Source organism: Lepisosteus platostomus, chromosome 22, assembly GCF_059453375.1.
Source record: "Lepisosteus platostomus isolate fLepPlt1 chromosome 22, fLepPlt1.hap1, whole genome shotgun sequence".
NCBI classification, from domain to species: domain Eukaryota; kingdom Metazoa; phylum Chordata; class Actinopteri; order Semionotiformes; family Lepisosteidae; genus Lepisosteus; species Lepisosteus platostomus.
In genome coordinates, this window is record NC_142632.1 from 1530414 (window position 1) to 1548678 (window position 18265).

At 48.7% G+C, this 18265-nt stretch overlaps 12 non-coding genes across 12 annotated transcripts; 6 read left to right on the forward strand and 6 right to left on the reverse strand.

Annotated features, from left to right (window-relative positions):
- Positions 1 to 2147: 2147 nt before the first annotated feature.
- On the reverse strand, positions 2148 to 2220 carry trnam-cau (transfer RNA methionine (anticodon CAU)). The gene has a single exon. It is a non-coding gene; the product is annotated as a tRNA-Met (tRNA).
- Positions 2221 to 4574: 2354 nt separating this feature from the next.
- On the forward strand, positions 4575 to 4646 carry trnae-uuc (transfer RNA glutamic acid (anticodon UUC)). The gene has a single exon. It is a non-coding gene; the product is annotated as a tRNA-Glu (tRNA).
- Positions 4647 to 5791: 1145 nt separating this feature from the next.
- Positions 5792 to 5863, reverse strand: trnad-guc (transfer RNA aspartic acid (anticodon GUC)). The gene has a single exon. It is a non-coding gene; the product is annotated as a tRNA-Asp (tRNA).
- Positions 5864 to 7679: 1816 nt separating this feature from the next.
- On the reverse strand, positions 7680 to 7751 carry trnah-gug (transfer RNA histidin (anticodon GUG)). The gene has a single exon. It is a non-coding gene; the product is annotated as a tRNA-His (tRNA).
- Positions 7752 to 7952: 201 nt separating this feature from the next.
- On the forward strand, positions 7953 to 8024 carry trnae-uuc (transfer RNA glutamic acid (anticodon UUC)). Its single transcript has one exon. It is a non-coding gene; the product is annotated as a tRNA-Glu (tRNA).
- A 451-nt stretch (positions 8025 to 8475) lies between these two features.
- trnav-cac (transfer RNA valine (anticodon CAC)) lies at positions 8476 to 8548 on the forward strand. Its single transcript has one exon. It is a non-coding gene; the product is annotated as a tRNA-Val (tRNA).
- A 634-nt stretch (positions 8549 to 9182) lies between these two features.
- trnad-guc (transfer RNA aspartic acid (anticodon GUC)) lies at positions 9183 to 9254 on the reverse strand. The gene has a single exon. It is a non-coding gene; the product is annotated as a tRNA-Asp (tRNA).
- A 1197-nt stretch (positions 9255 to 10451) lies between these two features.
- trnav-aac (transfer RNA valine (anticodon AAC)) lies at positions 10452 to 10524 on the forward strand. The gene has a single exon. It is a non-coding gene; the product is annotated as a tRNA-Val (tRNA).
- A 574-nt stretch (positions 10525 to 11098) lies between these two features.
- Positions 11099 to 11170, reverse strand: trnah-gug (transfer RNA histidin (anticodon GUG)). The gene has a single exon. It is a non-coding gene; the product is annotated as a tRNA-His (tRNA).
- Positions 11171 to 11371: 201 nt separating this feature from the next.
- On the forward strand, positions 11372 to 11443 carry trnae-uuc (transfer RNA glutamic acid (anticodon UUC)). Its single transcript has one exon. It is a non-coding gene; the product is annotated as a tRNA-Glu (tRNA).
- Positions 11444 to 11894: 451 nt separating this feature from the next.
- On the forward strand, positions 11895 to 11967 carry trnav-cac (transfer RNA valine (anticodon CAC)). Its single transcript has one exon. It is a non-coding gene; the product is annotated as a tRNA-Val (tRNA).
- Positions 11968 to 12601: 634 nt separating this feature from the next.
- On the reverse strand, positions 12602 to 12673 carry trnad-guc (transfer RNA aspartic acid (anticodon GUC)). The gene has a single exon. It is a non-coding gene; the product is annotated as a tRNA-Asp (tRNA).
- Between the last annotated feature and the right edge of the window lie 5592 nt (positions 12674 to 18265).

Consider the following 18265-nt stretch of genomic DNA (forward strand, 5'->3'; position numbering starts at 1 on the left):
GTCCTGCCAGGAATAATCTGAGAACAAAATCAATCTGAGTGAAAATCTAAGCAGAGGAAGATTGTTTTACAGAGTTAACAAGGTCTAATTCAAGGTCATCAGCACTAACAACATTCTCTCTGGAGACAGGCGATAAGAAAATTGAAAGTGTGTATTGTTACATAACAGCAGAGACTATGAGTTATGCTATCATGAGAGTGGTGATGGATTTTTTTCATTGCTTAGTTTTGCAGGTTCTGTACATTTGAACATTCAAAGTGACTAAAGTAAAGGAGTTTTCCCTTTTTACCACATAATTCCCAAAGATCAACACTAATAGAAAGCCTAATTCCAGCCAAGATTCAATTACTGTCTCTCAGGCATCCCAGCAGTGGATTTCATGACTTCAGACAGCCATCTTTATCAGTGGAGAACTCAATGCTCTGAGGTTTACTGGCAGAGTCTCACACTGGGTAATATGTTGGTAAATAATGTCCTATGGAATTCTACTATTGATAAATTCTACTATGGAACTGCGATGTGTCCTGAAAAAATCTTCTATGATAGTGGTACAGTCCATCACACCCCACCTACAGCCTTTAAAAGAGAAAAAAATATTCTGATATTATGGTGGAAAAAGAGCCCTGGAATCTTTGTAGAAGGACCAAAGACGGAAAGAACGGGCAGTGTAACCATGGCGAAGAGAAGGGAAATATTGGAGAGAGCTTTTTTCATACACTTTTTATCATTGTTTTTCCAGCCCAACAATGATCAACAAATATGGGCAGGCGTCCTGTGCCAAATCCAATCTACCTTTCTTCCAAGCATACAGGAATGTCAGTGAATTAAATATTGACATATGAAAATACCCAAAAATATGCAATCACACATATGCAGTTTGAGCAAACATAAGACAATACCCAAGTACCACAAACTACCAGGCATCATTAGCAGTTCAGGTGGGGAGCTGTGTCAGCATGCGTAGGCTGCAAAGGAACAAGTAATAGGTCTATTCCATGCTTAAAAGAGAAGAAAGAAAACACAACATTTCAGCCGTGGAGCCCTCACACCTGAAGAAGGCTCCACGGCCGAAACGTTGTGTTTTCTTTCTTCTCTTTTCATCTAGTGTCATTAGCCAGTTCCTGTCAAAATAAAATAGAAATGGATAACATTCTAGAGAGAGTTTGAAATACCAAGGTACAATTTAAACCATATTTCTTCCACTACAACCACAATATTTTGGAGAGATCGCTGAGCCTAACTGTTCTGGCATGCCCGTTAGCCTCCGTCCTGCTTCACCAATGAATGCAACGGGGCACATTCTGAGGGAGATGCGGTCAATCAGGTTGCAGGAAAACCACGCTATGCTTTTTTTTGAGATCCTGAAAAGGACAGAGGGGCCATGTATATGTGTGCAGCTGGATATGTAATTGCAGGTGGCGTAGCAAATTCTGCTGAAGCCCCACTGCCTGGTGTGGACGGTAGCTGTGCATGTTGCAGCAGAATTGTGCATGTGAGATCAAGGGGGCATGTCATGTGTTTGAGCACTTCACTCCCTTCTGGAAGCACGTGATTCCCTGAGTCCAAAAAATTTGTAAGTTCTTTGGATGACCTGTGGACCGATCTTTCACGATGAAGAATTCCTTAAGAAGAATAGATCTCGGCCCACCATCCCAATGCCTCCATCTCAAAACAGCAACCTCCCACTGCCCTTAGTCTGCAAGGCAGTCCTTTCAAGTGCGATGATGACGCCGGGACCTTCGTTGCCTATTGTACGAGCTGAACTTTTGTGCTCATCAATTCAACGCTCTTTCCATCAACTCATCTTGTCTTTTGACGCTTCGTGTTTTGTGCTCCTTTGACTATCGGCATATCGGGTGACTGCAAACACTGAAGTTCTTGCTTACGGAGTGTGGAATAGTGTTTTCAAGTGATCGCTGTTCTGTCATGTTGACGCCGAGTGAATCTTTCTTTGGCAACATGGGCAGGCTGACAGCAGCGCGAGCGAAAGTAATGGCAAATTTCTTGACTTATTTCTGAATGTGAATGTTCTTTAGAAAAGGGATGCGGCGTTGCTTCTCCCCCGTGTAAAGGTCACGCATTCCAGACGTGGTTATGAGCGAACAGTTGCCGCAAGTGTTTGAAAAGAGCAAGAGAGGAAGCAGCCCTGCCCCGTGTGAGGATCAAACTCAGGACCTTCAGATGATGAGACTGACGCGCTACCAACTACGCCAACGAGGCCAGCTGCAGTACACAGCCGGAAAGTTTGCCTCATGGATTTCAGTCGCCCGTTCCCTAATCTTTAGACGCCCTCTGCTGGATGTTGCATTTGCCTTTTGATCTCACCGATACTTTTTTGGTCTGTTTCTGTTGCGAGTCTGTTTTTCAGATCTCACCTAGCACAAGTCTCTCTGGCTGAAGTGGCCTCTCTGCTTCAGCATCGTGCCCTCACTCAGCCATTAAAAACGTCACTCGGACTTCTGACATGCTGACATGAAATGTCAAGAGAGAGTGGCGGAGACGCTTAAGGCAGAGAGAAGATGAAGAGGGGGCGTGGCTGCGAAATGATTGACAGCTGCATGACGCTCTCCATGCAAGGTGTGACCACAGGCTAAAGGACACCTTTCGGCACATCAAGCTCTAAGCACACACCTGGAGGACGTGGGAAATGATCCCGCTACCTCTCGCATGCAAAGCGACCGCTGTACCATGCAAGCTAACCCCCCTCGCTGGGGCTCATGCCTCGGTGTCGCCTAGTGCCGCTTGTTCCCCTCTTACCGGGTGCAGTTCACTGCCCTTCATCTGCAAGGCAGTCGTGTAATTGCGGCTTTCTTGACTTATTGATGAAGGTCTGACTGGACGAGCGAATGACGCCTCTCCCCCGTCCTCAAGCTCGCTGACAGAATAAAATGGAAAGTGCTTCCGTGGCTCATTGGTTTAGGGGTATGATTCTCACTTAGGGTGTGGGAGGTCCTGGGTTCAACTTGCGGATGAGCCCTTGTGTGTTCTTTTTGTCCTCGTCCACAAGACTGGGAACTGATATCCACATCACCTTGCAGCATCTGCTTATGGCAAACGATGGAATGTGACTAATGACTGAACGAGCCTGGTGAATACTCATCACGTGGCACAATGAGAGCGTGCAGTCAGCTGTCCAAGGCAGCAACCTCATTGCTCGTTCAAAAGAACACGTACTGAAAACTCATCACCACTATGTCGTAAATGAGCACCGCGATCGCTTGTTGTCATGCGTCCTTACTTGGGAAATGCAGAAGCAAAAACTGCCCTCTCTCAGTCACCGAAACGTGTGCGGCTCGCCTTGCACTCTCTGCGCCTCGCATATTTATGGAGCTGTCTGCTCTTCTTTCTGTTGAAGTACGCAAGTTACGGGGCGTACTGCAGACTATGATGTGCTCAATGACAGCTTTCAAGATTTGAAAACTATGAGCTTGATGGCTCAAGTCGAACGAATGTGGTTGTTACGCAATTGATGATCAAACGCACGTATTCTAACGATTCGTGAGAGTATGTTCTAAAGGTCCCTGGCTCGATCCCGGGTTTCGGCATTTTGTTTCATCGCGCCCTTTGTTCCTATCTCCAGCGCCCTCTGCCTAAAGTGACGCGTCCCTTTCTCAGCCCGAAACGCAAGCGAGACACCAGCAGCAGTCCCTACAGGTTTCTGTAGTGTAGCGGCTATCACGTTCGCCTAACACGCGAAAGGTCCCCCGTTCGAGACTGGGTGCAAACAGCCTCTTCTTGCACGCTCCTGCACTTCACAGAGGTCTTGAACCACCAGTCATTTGTTCCCAATGTATTTCCGGTGCCTTCATGCACTCTTGTTCCAAACGCACGTTTTTTCTGTACCTGGAGCCGATCATTTGCAATTGGGCTATCCCTACAGACCAAGACGAGCTCTGTCGGCTCAAAAGCAGCGCAACACCTGCGAGAACAACAGAAAGATTAGTACCCAGCGGGGGCCTCTTAGTGAGCCCAAGATCTAATCAAGAATCGACTCCAGAAACAGGGCTTGGCGCATTGTTCCATACTCCGACCACTCTTGGTGTAAACAGGTCCCTCCTGGTCTCTGCATGAAATGCACTTTCCTGCGTTTGCTTTGGTGTAACTGGCTTCCCATGCATGGGCGAATGTGAAGAAGATCCTTAGTAAGTCATTGAAGAAACCCGAGAAGAGGTCGGAGTGGCCTCTGTCGTTCATCAACGATCCAGTCAGGCAGTACTCCTCTGTAAAGCGCTGTTCGTTCACATCGATTGGCTTTTTTTTGCCTTCATTCATGCAAGTAGTAAAAGCAGACGCCCCTATTCTGCCGTGACCCGGATTTGAACCAGGGTTGTTGTGGCCACAACGCAAAGTACTGACCACTATACGATCACGGCGAGTTACCGATACACACGTGGCAGGGCGGAAAAGGCTGTGCTCTCTTCGTGTGACATAATTCGGGAAAGTCCTGACGTTGCATTTCAACTGAGCCCCAGTATACATCGACCCTTCGGCACTCTGAGTGACAACTCTCTTGCGTGTTTTCTCATATTTATGTAGTTTGCTTGCATGATGCCCGGAACAGCAGGGTTGTGCACTCCCATATGGTCTAGCGGTTAGGATTCCTGGTTTTCACCCAGGCGGCCCGGGTTCGACTCCCGGTATGGGAACGTGTCAATTTTGCCTCCTGCTTTCCAAAAGATCAGCACTGTGTACGAAGGAGCCACATTAAAACTACTCAACGTGCAAAACGTGCGAGAAGAGGGGGCGCTTGTTTCCAGCCGAAACTTCTCGCGTGTGAGACGAGCTGACCATCGCTGCAGGAGGTGGGAGGGTCACTCTGGTAGACAGGGCTGACCTTCGGCAATAGGATTTATACTCTCCAAGATGATATTTGCACTTTCTGGAGAGGCGATTTTCTCCACTTCAGTAGCCCGATTTCGTCGATTGCGTGGAGAGGGCTGTAGAATGTGGCGCCGTCTTTCCTGCTCCGTCCATGACAGGCGTGCTGGTCTCTGGAGAGAGAGCACGGTCCATCAGCGCACCCCAATAAAGGCACTGGAAGCAGCTGAATCGCATTGGCGAAGCTCAGCACTGGGCCGCTGGGCACATCTGACCACAGTTTCCGTAGTGTAGTGGTTATCACGTTCGCCTCACACGCGAAAGGTCCCCGGATCGAAACCGGGCAGAAACAGACCAGACTTCTTCTGTCGCCACGCACAAAAGGGGATTGGGGATTCGCCTAGCGCTGTGATCGAACAGACCCACTCACCTCTTAGTGTGGCGGGATCTGCACAGTGCATGTCGCAGCGCATCCTGCTTTCACTTCAATGCGCGTCCTGATGTACCCCGGTCTCCCGCGTGACAGGTGGGGACAGGTGACAGGTCCTATACTAACGAGGAAGACATCACTCTCTCCGACTCCCGGCATCGTGTCCCGACCCACCGTGCTGGAAGCCGACTCGTGCTGTGATTCCTTTACGGAGCAGAAATGACAACCGAGGAGCCGAGAGATCATTTCAGCATTTCGCGTCTGAACGGAAAACACAAACGACCAACTCGGAATGATTTGCCTTTGACGCTTATCAAAGCGTTCTTTGTGCATCGAACAGACCCACTCACCTCTTAGTGTGGCGGGATCTGCACAGTGCATGTCGCAGCGCTCCCTGCTTTCACTTCAATGTGCTTCCTGATGTCGAGTCGTGTGCCGTGCGGAGACTCTGAAAGCGAGAGCAATGAAAAGGTGCACGACGCTGTGTTAGAAAACAGAGAAGTGAAAGGCAGTCCTTTCTCTAAGGAGGTAAAAGAAAAGCTACTCCCCGTCGGGGAATCGAACCCCGGTCTCCCGCGTGACAGGCGGGGATACTTGCCACTATACTAACGAGGAAGACATCACACGCTCCGACCCCCGGCATCGTGTCCCGACCCAGCGTGCTGGAAGGCGACGCGTGCTGTGATTCCTTTACGGAGCAGAAATGACAACCGAGGAGCCGAGAGATCATTTCAGCATTTCGCGTCTGAACGGAAAACACAAACGACCAACTCGGAATGACTTGCTTTGGACGCTTTTCAAAGCGTTCTTTGTGCACGACAACTGCGCCGCCTAGCAGATACAAATGGAAGAGGGCTAAGCCTCCTCTCTTTTAGCCCAGGTTCGATCTGTCTCCCAGAATCACCAGGGCGCACGCACACACACACACCCGTGCCGTTGAAGTACTCTGCTTCATTTCTAAGGGCAACTCAACATTCACTCCTACCCCGAGTGCAGAAAAGACAGCGTCTGCAGCAACAGCAGCTCAGGTCTCTGCACAGGAGCTAAGCTGCCCCCATCTCCTCTGCTCTGCGGCTCCTACGGAGTGGAGTCCTGCCTGGAGCCGTGTTTGCAGGCGGCGGCTCCCCGCACCCTGTCTGTGCGTCGTGTCCAAGAGCTCCTGGGAGGAAGAGAGAGCCCTCCGACTCGGGGGCTTTTCCACGGTCTGTGTGAGGAGGGGCGGGTGTGTCCAGCAGCTTATCGAGCAGAAGCCTGGGGCGGCGGAGAGCTGTGATCGTGCAGACCTTGAGGTGTCACCTCTTTGTCTGCTTTCCCGCCCTCCCTCCGCCCAAGCTCTGCTCCAAAGTAGCCCGGCAACCCCTCACACCTGCACGTGTCACAACCTAAGGTGTGGTCATGAGACACCCATGGGGTGTTGTTCTGTTCTTGCTAATTGTTTCCTGCCCGTCGCAGGCAGGAGTCCATGCGAGGAAGATGCGCTGGACAGAGCTCAGAGGGCGCACCTGGGTGGCTTTCCTTCTGAGTGACGTTCCTGCAACACTCTCCCGCTACTCTTGGTGCGCTCATGCCGCAACACAGGAAGGCTGGAGCAGGTGGCTGTGGGCTCTGCGCACCGCCGAAATAGCTCAGCTGGGAGAGCGTTAGACTGAAGATCTAAAGATCCCGGGTTTCGGTGTTTTGTTTCATCGCGCCCTTTGTTCCTCTCTCCAGCGCCCCCTGCCTAAAGTGACGCGTCCCTTTCTCAGCCCGAAACGCAAGCGAGACACCAGCAGCAGTCCCTGCAGGTTTCCGTGGTGTAGCGGCTATCACGTTTGCCTAACACGCGAAAGGTCCCCCGTTCGAGACCGGGCGGAAACAGCCTCGTTTTGCACGCTTCTGTACTTCACAGAGGTATTGAGCGACCGGTCATTTGTTCCCAATGTATTTCCGGTACCTTCATGCACTCTTGTACCAAACGCACGTTCCTTCTGTATGCGGAGCCGATCATTTGCAATTGGGCTGTGCCGACAGATCAGGACGAGCTCTGTCGGCTCAAAAGCAGCGCAGGACCTGCAAGAACAACAGAAAGATTAGCATCCAGCGGGGGCTTCTTAGTGAGCCCAAGATCTCATCAAGAATCGGCTCCAGCAACAGGGCTGGGCGCATTGTTCCATTCTCCGACCACTCTCGGTGTAAACAAGTCCCTCCTGGTCTCTGCTTGAATTGCACTTTCCTGCGTTTGCTTTGGTGTAACTGGCTTCCCCTGCATGGGCGAATGTGAAGAAGATCCTTAGTAAGTCATTGAAGAAACCCGAGAAGAGGTCGGAGTGGTCTCTGTCGTTCATCAACGATCCAGTCAGGCAGTACTCCTCTGTAAAGCGCCGTTCGTTCACATCAATTGGCTTTTTTTTGCCTTCATTCGTGCAAGTAGTAAAAGCAGACGCCCCTATTCTGCCGTGACCCGGATTCGAACCGGGGTTGTTGCGGCCACAACGCAAAGTACTGACCACTATACGATCACGGCGAGTTACCGATACACACGTGGCAGGGCGGAAAAGGCTGTGCTCTCTTCGTGTGACATAATTCGGGAAAGTCCTGACGTTGCATTTCAACTGAGCCCCAGTATACATCGACCCTTCGACACTCTGAGTGACAACTCTCTTGCGTGTTTTCTCATATTTATGTAGTTTGCTTGCATGATGCCCGGAACAGCAGGGTTGTGCACTCCCATATGGTCTAGCGGTTAGGATTCCTGGTTTTCACCCAGGCGGCCCGGGTTCGACTCCCGGTATGGGAACGTGTCAATTTTGCCTCCTGCTTTCCAAAAGATCAGCACTGTGTACGAAGGAGCCGCATTAAAACTACTCAACGTGCAAAACGTGCGAGAAGAGGGGGCGCTTGTTTCCAGCCGAAACTTCTCGCGTGTGAGACGAGCTGACCATCGCTGCAGGAGGTGGGAGGGTCACTCTGGTAGACAGGGCTGACCTTCGGCAATAGGATTTATACTCTCCAAGATGATATTTGCACTTTCTGGAGAGGCGATTTTCTCCACTTCAGTAGCCCGATTTCGTCGATTGCGTGGAGAGGGCTGTAGAATGTGGCGCCGTCTTTCCTGCTCCGTCCATGACAGGCGTGCTGGTCTCTGGAGAGAGAGCACGGTCCATCAGCGCACCCCAATAAAGGCACTGGAAGCAGCTGAATCGCATTGGCGAAGCTCAGCGCTGGGCCGCTGGGCACATCTGACCACAGTTTCCGTAGTGTAGTGGTTATCACGTTCGCCTCACACGCGAAAGGTCCCCGGATCGAAACCGGGCGGAAACAGACCAGACTTCTTCTGTCGCCACGCACAAAAGGGGATTGGGGATTCGCCTAGCGCTGTGATCGAACAGACCCACTCACCTCTTAGTGTGGCGGGATCTGCACAGTGCATGTCGCAGCGCATCCTGCTTTCACTTCAATGCGCGTCCTGATGTACCCCGGTCTCCCGCGTGACAGGTGGGGACAGGTGACAGGTCCACGTGACAGGTCCTATACTAACGAGGAAGACATCACTCTCTCCGACCCCCGGCATCGTGTCCCGACCCACCGTGCTGGAAGCCGACTCGTGCTGTGATTCCTTTACGGAGCAGAAATGACAACCGAGGAGCCGAGAGATCATTTCAGCATTTCGCGTCTGAACGGAAAACACAAACGACCAACTCGGAATGATTTGCCTTTGACGCTTATCAAAGCGTTCTTTGTGCATCGAACAGACCCACTCACCTCTTAGTGTGGCGGGATCTGCACAGTGCATGTCGCAGCGCTCCCTGCTTTCACTTCAATGTGCTTCCTGATGTCGAGTCTTGTGCCGTGCGGAGGCTCTGAAAGCGAGAGCAATGAAAAGGTGCACGACGCTGTGTTAGAAAACAGAGAAGTGAAAGGCAGTCCTTTCTCTAAGGAGGTAAAAGAAAAGCTACTCCCCGTCGGGGAATCGAACCCCGGTCTCCCGCGTGACAGGCGGGGATACTTGCCACTATACTAACGAGGAAGACATCACACGCTCCGACCCCCGGCATCGTGTCCCGACCCAGCGTGCTGGAAGGCGACGCGTGCTGTGATTCCTTTACGGAGCAGAAATGACAACCGAGGAGCCGAGAGATCATTTCAGCATTTCGCGTCTGAACGGAAAACACAAACGACCAACTCGGAATGACTTGCTTTGGACGCTTTTCAAAGCGTTCTTTGTGCACGATAAACTGCGCCGCCTAGCAAATACAAATGGGTTGTACAACTTTGAAGTAGCAAATGGAAGAGGGCTAAGCCTCCTCTCTTTTAGCCCAGGTTCGATCTGTCTCCCAGAATCACCAGGGCGCACGCACACACACACACCCGTGCCGTTGAAGTACTCTGCTTCATTTCTAAGGGCAACTCAACATTCACTCCTACCCCGAGTGCAGAAAAGACAGCGTCTGCAGCAACAGCAGCTCAGGTCTCTGCACAGGAGCTAAGCTGCCCCCATCTCCTCTGCTCTGCGGCTCCTACGGAGTGGAGTCCTGCCTGGAGCCGTGTTTGCAGGCGGCGGCTCCCCGCACCCTGTCTGTGCGTCGTGTCCAAGAGCTCCTGGGAGGAAGAGAGAGCCCTCCGACTCGGGGGCTTTTCCACGGTCTGTGTGAGGAGGGGCGAGTGTGTCCAGCAGCTTATCGAGCGGAAGCCTGGGGCGGCGGAGAGCTGTGATCGTGCAGACCTTGAGGTGTCACCTCTTTGTCTGCTTTCCCGCCCTCCCTCCGCCCAAGCTCTGCTCCAAAGTAGCCCGGCAACCCCTCACACCTGCACGTGTCACAACCTAAGGTGTGGTCATGAGACACCCATGGGGTGTTGTTCTGTTCTTGCTAATTGTTTCCTGCCCGTCGCAGGCAGGAGTCCATGCGAGGAAGATGCGCTGGACAGAGCTCAGAGGGCGCACCTGGGTGGCTTTCCTTCTGAGTGACGTTCCTGCAACACTCTCCCGCTACTCTTGGTGCGCTCATGCCGCAACACAGGAAGGCTGGAGCAGGTGGCTGTGGGCTCTGTGCACCGCCGAAATAGCTCAGCTGGGAGAGCGTTAGACTGAAGATCTAAAGATCCCGGGTTTCGGTGTTTTGTTTCATCGCGCCCTTTGTTCCTCTCTCCAGCGCCCCCTGCCTAAAGTGACGCGTCCCTTTCTCAGCCCGAAACGCAAGCGAGACACCAGCAGCAGTCCCTGCAGGTTTCCGTGGTGTAGCGGCTATCACGTTCGCCTAACACGCGAAAGGTCCCCGGTTCGAGACCGGGCGGAAACAGCCTCGTTTTGCACGCTCCTGTACTTCACAGAGGTATTGAGCGACCGGTCATTTGTTCCCAATGTATTTCAGGTGCCTTCATGCACTCTTGTACCAAACGCACGTTCCTTCTGTATGCGGAGCCGATCATTTGCAATTGGGCTGTGCCGACAGATCAGGACGAGCTCTGTCGGCTCAAAAGCAGCGCAGGACCTGCAAGAACAACAGAAAGATTAGCATCCAGCGGGGGCTTCTTAGTGAGCCCAAGATCTCATCAAGAATCGGCTCCAGCAACAGGGCTAGGCGCATTGTTCCATTCTCCGACCACTCTCGGTGTAAACAAGTCCCTCCTGGACTCTGCTTGAATTGCACTTTCCTGCGTTTGCTTTGGTGTAACTGGCTTCCCCTGCATGGGCGAATGTGAAGAAGATCCTTAGTAAGTCATTGAAGAAACCCGAGAAGAGGTCGGAGTGGTCTCTGTCGTTCATCAACGATCCAGTCAGGCAGTACTCCTCTGTAAAGCGCCGTTCGTTCACATCAATTGGCTTTTTTTTGCCTTCATTCGTGCAAGTAGTAAAAGCAGACGCCCCTATTCTGCCGTGACCCGGATTCGAACCGGGGTTGTTGCGGCCACAACGCAAAGTACTGACCACTATACGATCACGGCGAGTTACCGATACACACGTGGCAGGGCGGAAAAGGCTGTGCTCTCTTCGTGTGACATAATTCGGGAAAGTCCTGACGTTGCATTTCAACTGAGCCCCAGTATACATCGACCCTTCGACACTCTGAGTGACAACTCTCTTGCGTGTTTTCTCATATTTATGTAGTTTGCTTGCATGATGCCCGGAACAGCAGGGTTGTGCACTCCCATATGGTCTAGCGGTTAGGATTCCTGGTTTTCACCCAGGCGGCCCGGGTTCGACTCCCGGTATGGGAACGTGTCAATTTTGCCTCCTGCTTTCCAAAAGATCAGCACTGTGTACGAAGGAGCCGCATTAAAACTACTCAACGTGCAAAACGTGCGAGAAGAGGGGGCGCTTGTTTCCAGCCGAAACTTCTCGCGTGTGAGACGAGCTGACCATCGCTGCAGGAGGTGGGAGGGTCACTCTGGTAGACAGGGCTGACCTTCGGCAATAGGATTTATACTCTCCAAGATGATATTTGCACTTTCTGGAGAGGCGATTTTCTCCACTTCAGTAGCCCGATTTCGTCGATTGCGTGGAGAGGGCTGTAGAATGTGGCGCCGTCTTTCCTGCTCCGTCCATGACAGGCGTGCTGGTCTCTGGAGAGAGAGCACGGTCCATCAGCGCACCCCAATAAAGGCACTGGAAGCAGCTGAATCGCATTGGCGAAGCTCAGCACTGGGCCGCTGGGCACATCTGACCACAGTTTCCGTAGTGTAGTGGTTATCACGTTCGCCTCACACGCGAAAGGTCCCCGGATCGAAACCGGGCGGAAACAGACCAGACTTCTTCTGTCGCCACGCACAAAAGGGGATTGGGGATTCGCCTAGCGCTGTGATCGAACAGACCCACTCACCTCTTAGTGTGGCGGGATCTGCACAGTGCATGTCGCAGCGCATCCTGCTTTCACTTCAATGCGCGTCCTGATGTACCCCGGTCTCCCGCGTGACAGGTGGGGACAGGTGACAGGTCCACGTGACAGGTCCTATACTAACGAGGAAGACATCACTCTCTCCGACCCCCGGCATCGTGTCCCGACCCACCGTGCTGGAAGCCGACTCGTGCTGTGATTCCTTTACGGAGCAGAAATGACAACCGAGGAGCCGAGAGATCATTTCAGCATTTCGCGTCTGAACGGAAAACACAAACGACCAACTCGGAATGATTTGCCTTTGACGCTTATCAAAGCGTTCTTTGTGCATCGAACAGACCCACTCACCTCTTAGTGTGGCGGGATCTGCACAGTGCATGTCGCAGCGCTCCCTGCTTTCACTTCAATGTGCTTCCTGATGTCGAGTCTTGTGCCGTGCGGAGGCTCTGAAAGCGAGAGCAATGAAAAGGTGCACGACGCTGTGTTAGAAAACAGAGAAGTGAAAGGCAGTCCTTTCTCTAAGGAGGTAAAAGAAAAGCTACTCCCCGTCGGGGAATCGAACCCCGGTCTCCCGCGTGACAGGCGGGGATACTTGCCACTATACTAACGAGGAAGACATCACACGCTCCGACCCCCGGCATCGTGTCCCGACCCAGCGTGCTGGAAGGCGACGCGTGCTGTGATTCCTTTACGGAGCAGAAATGACAACCGAGGAGCCGAGAGATCATTTCAGCATTTCGCGTCTGAACGGAAAACACAAACGACCAACTCGGAATGACTTGCCTTTGACGCTTATATACCTCTTAGTGTGGCGGGATCTGCACAGTGCATGTTGCAGCGCTCCCTGCTTTCACTTCAATGTGCTTCCTGATGTCGAGTCGTGTGCCGTGCGGAGGCTCTGAAAGCGAGAGCAATGAAAAGGTGCACGACACTGTGAAATAAACATTAATAAACGCATATATAACGTCGAAAACACATCTAACACTAGGAGTATACAGCACTCTGCACAGTGTACGAAGTAAATTATTTTCGCAGTAATTAATTATATTTACTATATTTATTATACACGTGTAAATTAATTACTGCGAAAATAATTTACTTCGTACACTGTGCAGAGTGCCGTATACTCCTAGTGTTAGATGTGTTTTCGACGTTATATATGCGTTTATTAATGTCGTCGATTTTACGGTTGCAATTCGACGTTGATTATACGTCGAGGCGACGTATATATACGTATAGCCGTATTTTCGCCGTGAATATACGTATATTCGACGAATCAATGCCCACAGCTTGGCATACAAGGGTTTTGCGGAGGGGTCTTGCCACCTGCCTGAAAAAAAACAGTAAAATGTTTGAGTGCCTATAGAGTTTCTATTTTTATTTTCTTGAGAAAAGTTGATACCATTTCCTGGAAACCCCGTCCCCCATCAGTGCGCGGTGCCCGGGGAAAAATCTGTAGGGGGGCGTCTGAAATTCTGAGCGGGGGTGATATTTCGGTTGAAACGGAGCTGTACGGTGCAGCTACCCAAATGAAATCTCGCAGCTATGCCATTAATTAGTGCTTTATGATAGAAGATATCGACTAGCAATCTGGTATTTGCGATGAAGTTCAGTTTCACATTTTTCGTCACTCTCACTGGAGAGTATTGCCTGGAGCGAAAAGTACCATAAGCGTTCATTTTTGCAGCTACATGGACGTTCTGAATCGTTAAGAAAAAATGTTGTAAAACCAACAGAAAGCACAGACTGCTATAACTAGTCCTAGTTATATAACGATTTTAAGTATAATGATAAACTACTGCAAGGAATCGGTCCACCTGAGCAAACAGGATCGTAATGTTGACACTCAATAACGACACTGATATGTGCAGTTCCTGGACGGATAGCCCTCCTGCCCATCAAACAGACTGAGTGACTGTTCCTGTCATTTAGTGTTGTCTGACCATTGACAAAGTACAACTATTTTTTTAGGGCGCAAATTAAGTTAGGTAAATCTTTTTGCCCAAAACTGAAGGGGCAACATTCCCCCCTCCCCCCGTGATGCCAGGCCTGTCCCCATCCTATTCCATAATGTCATTATATATAATACCATACAACAGTGACCGATCCTTACTAACTACATGCGTTAAAATTGCACATCAGCTCATAGCAGGGGGCACATAGCCGCGATGTATTATCAATGTTATATTTCAACCATAATATCGACAACATTAATAAACGCATACGTTGAGAAAATATCGAACCCAACATATTTTCCGGTTATATACCACAATGCATTGCTAGTATTCGTTGGTCACAATTTTGGACACGTTTTTCAAACGTAGAAGTATATCCGCAAATATCTCAGCAATCCTCTTTTGACGAGTAAGTATGAACAATAATAATACTATCTGAATACATACAGATCTTTCTTAATATTATTTTGATTAAAATAGTACGTGAATAAGCAAAAAATGGCACATAAAATAGTGTGAATGGGGAAGATGACACAAAATCGTTTTGCCGTTTCTCTATTCTTATTCTATGTTGTACTTTCAAACTTTGGGTACTCTTTAATTAGGACAGACTTTATTGCTCAACTGCTATGATGCAAGCCAAATTTTATACATTTATTTCAGTTTTGAGCTTAGTAAACCGTTCACTTTTTAGATTATACTAAAGAAGATATTAATCATCATTTATTTGGGAAGTAATATTATATAATTTTCTCCTAGCTGCGGTGCTGAAGTCCCACCCTACATCAACAGAAAAAGAAATAAAGGAGCATGCAATGTGTTACTTGAAGAATGCATATGAAAGACAGGGGGCCAGGAGATCTGGACACTGAAAATAATAGGTTTTTGGTTCTAACTGTTAGGACAATTAGACAGGGTTTGCAAATAGTGGAAAAAAATCATCTTAACTTCCATTGTAATATTTTTTTTTCTTGGAAATATAGAAGTTGTACATTTTAAAATGTATATTTGAATCAAAATGTGGTTTTGAGTTAGTGTGTTAATGTAATTAGTTTTGTGTTTGTCATTACTATACTGTATATTGCCATGTTACCAGAATTTGTAGCTGAAGTTTAAGACTAGTTGTGTTTTTTTTATGATTATTGCCCATATGTTGATTGTTGATTGATTGTATACAATGTATAATTTGAAATACATATGTTTCAGGTGTGAATGTGTATTTTCAGAATACATTTCTAAATCTAATCATTGGCTTGGTTTACTTGTTTCTACACCTATAAAATCTATCTTTGATGTATAATAGACCTCTACCCATATACGTATAATAGACCTCTAAAGTTATACGTATAATAGACCTCTAACCATATACGTATAATAGACCTCTAAAGTTATACGTATAATAGACCTCTAACCATATACGTATAATAGTCCTCTAAAGTTATCCGTATAATAGACCTCTAAAGTTATCCGGAACTCCAACCATATATGTATAATAGTCCTCTAAATTTATCCGTATAATAGAACTCCAACCATTTATGTATAATGAACGTCTAAACATAGACGTATAATTGACGTATAACTTTAGACGTATATTAGAATTTCATTCTAGACGAATTGTAGACCACATTTAGACGTATAAGGTATGCGTTTAATAGACGTATATTATACGTCTTTTGCCCACTGGGTGGGCTCCAGATGCACATGGAAGCAATCAAGTGTTTCATCCGAGCTGTTTCAAAGACTGCCCAAGAGCTTTCCTTTCACAGAGGCGCAACGATTAATGATGGGGGTGCACCCTTCAATGCGCCTTACGACTCTAGGGAGTGATTGAGACGATTCGTAGCGTGTGCTCATTTCTCTCTATTCCCCGTGTTGCAGTGGTAGGATGACGTAAATTACTGCTTCGACACGTAACGCCATTATAATCACGTGCAGGAGCTGAGGGCTTTAGTTTTGTTTCGTTTTCCATGACGTTCGTAAGCGCGCAAATCAAAGGCAAGTCCTGCGTCTAACACGAACGTAAATGCTTTTGAAAGTGCAGTGTGGTGCAGCTTGTAAAATCCTTGTCCACATTTGTGGTTTGTTGATGTTTGTTCTGTCTGCCAAAGTTGCATTTTGACATCCGGACGGGGGGACTTTATCATTTGAACGTGAAGCCAGCCTTAAACCCTCTGAGGTGTGTCTGTCTGCCGGCACGTATCTTGTGAAAGGTTTTTTTTTTTTAACGGAGAGCAACTTTAAAAAGGTATCCGCAGCCACCTCGCAGTCCGTGTTTGATTATAGGAGGAATGCGGCGGCGGCGAGCTCGCATTTGTCGTGCTCGAGTGTTTAAGGCGATGGGATCGAAATGCGTTGGGGACTCCCCGCGCAGGTTCGAAACCTGCCGACTCCGGCGTCTGCCGCATGTCGCCTTGTGCCTGCGCGGCAGAGGCGAAGTGCCGCTTCTCCTTTCCTGGTACTATAACAACGCGAAATCGCTTGGACCTGCTGCCATGGACATCAATTCTTCAGATAACCACACACTTTGCCTTCGCACCTCTGGTGCTCTGCTTATGCCTTTGAAAACCTAATGAATAAAGCTGAAAGAACCGACACGATATGTAGGTGCTGGTAAAGCACGCAGTAAAGAACTGTTAACAGCAAGGGTTTCAGTGGGTTAACTGAGGAGAAGGCGTGATCGCTAATTGTTGACTTTTTATTTGGTGTTAGAAACACTCTTACTGTGCATGACGTGCAACAAATGTAGCCACAGAAATTGCATCACGCTTTCATGTATGCTATTGCAAACACCAACGTTGCCTAGATAGAAAACCGAAATAGCCGTGGGTTTGCTTGCTGGTCTGAAGGATCTCTCTTCGAATCTCTATCATTTGTCAATGGAAGTAAAAGGCGCTGCAATCTGATACGTTCAGAATCAAACCCGCAGCTGTTGTTCGACTTTATTTCTTGACTAATTACAACTGAGTGTCGCATGAGCAGTTACATAAACTTGTCTGGTATATTTGAACACAAATGCCGTTCTTCAATTAAAACTAACAGTACATTGTCAGGGACATTCAGTTCTATACAAACAAGAGACAGACAAGAGAATATTTCTACCGTTCATGTGGACTACGTGTTGACTTACTGATCGGAATAATTGAAAGGTTCGGGCTCATAGCCGATGCAGTGCGTGCTAATTAGAACAGCAACGCTGAGCTCTCAGCACCGTACTGAGCCCAGGTGTTTTTCTAAAGCTGTCAGGTGCAGTTCATTTACATGAAGGAAATCTCTTACTGGGTACGATTACAATGCAGTAAGTAGCACAGACTACTTAGGGAGCAGCCCGATGTGTTTAAAAATGACCCGAGCCAGGTAAGAGTCGAACCTACAATCTCCTGATTCGTAATCAGACGCCTTATCCATTGCGCCACTGGACCTGGTGTAACACTGCAGGACTGTAACCCAGTGAGCTCAGCCCTGCAACTAGTAAAATATTACCCCCGGTCCATTCTTTTCCAAAAGTGAGAAACACCTGTTTTCTACATGTTGTCTGTTTTAAAACCATATCTCTTTAAACCAAACCAAAGAGTTTGTCTTTTGCACTGCTATTCTGATTCATTTCGATTTCAAAGAAAAAAAAAACATTACCTTCCAAAGCATCATAAAATTGTCCCTTCTTCCAGACTCTACTTCTCTCTTGTAGTAGTACAGCAGACCTTTCCAGGTGAGCAGATCACAGAGTCCGAAATGAGCTTCCTCAATCAAGCAAAGTACCTGAACATGACTCTGTCATCATAAAAGCGCCCCTGTAATAAAGAAATTAAATCCGAAATCAAGAGGGCAGTTGCCTACTGAAATACAAGAAGTCATCAATTTTAACCTAGCAACACATTAAAGGCTGCATCTATACAAGTACGATTCTAGAAATGCTCACCAGATTACGTTTTAAGAAGGAACTGTGCCTCAGGTTCCGCCGAGATCTTAACTCGGATGGCAGGATTCAGAGTCCGGAGTGCGGACTGATGGCGCACGGAGGGTCCATATACTGTGGATCCCTCAGTGATCTTCCGCGTATTCAAACCACCAGCGTGTGACTCCCCTGTCCCCGTGACCTCATTGGTCTGCTCTCTCCTCTGTGCAGCCGAGCCCGACTCACGGTAAAGTGAAAAAAAATATGCCCTCAACGTGAGATTTAGTCTGGAGCGAGGATAGATGTTACCTTTTTATCATTGAACAGGATGTATGTGATGTGGCGACTAGGTTCAATT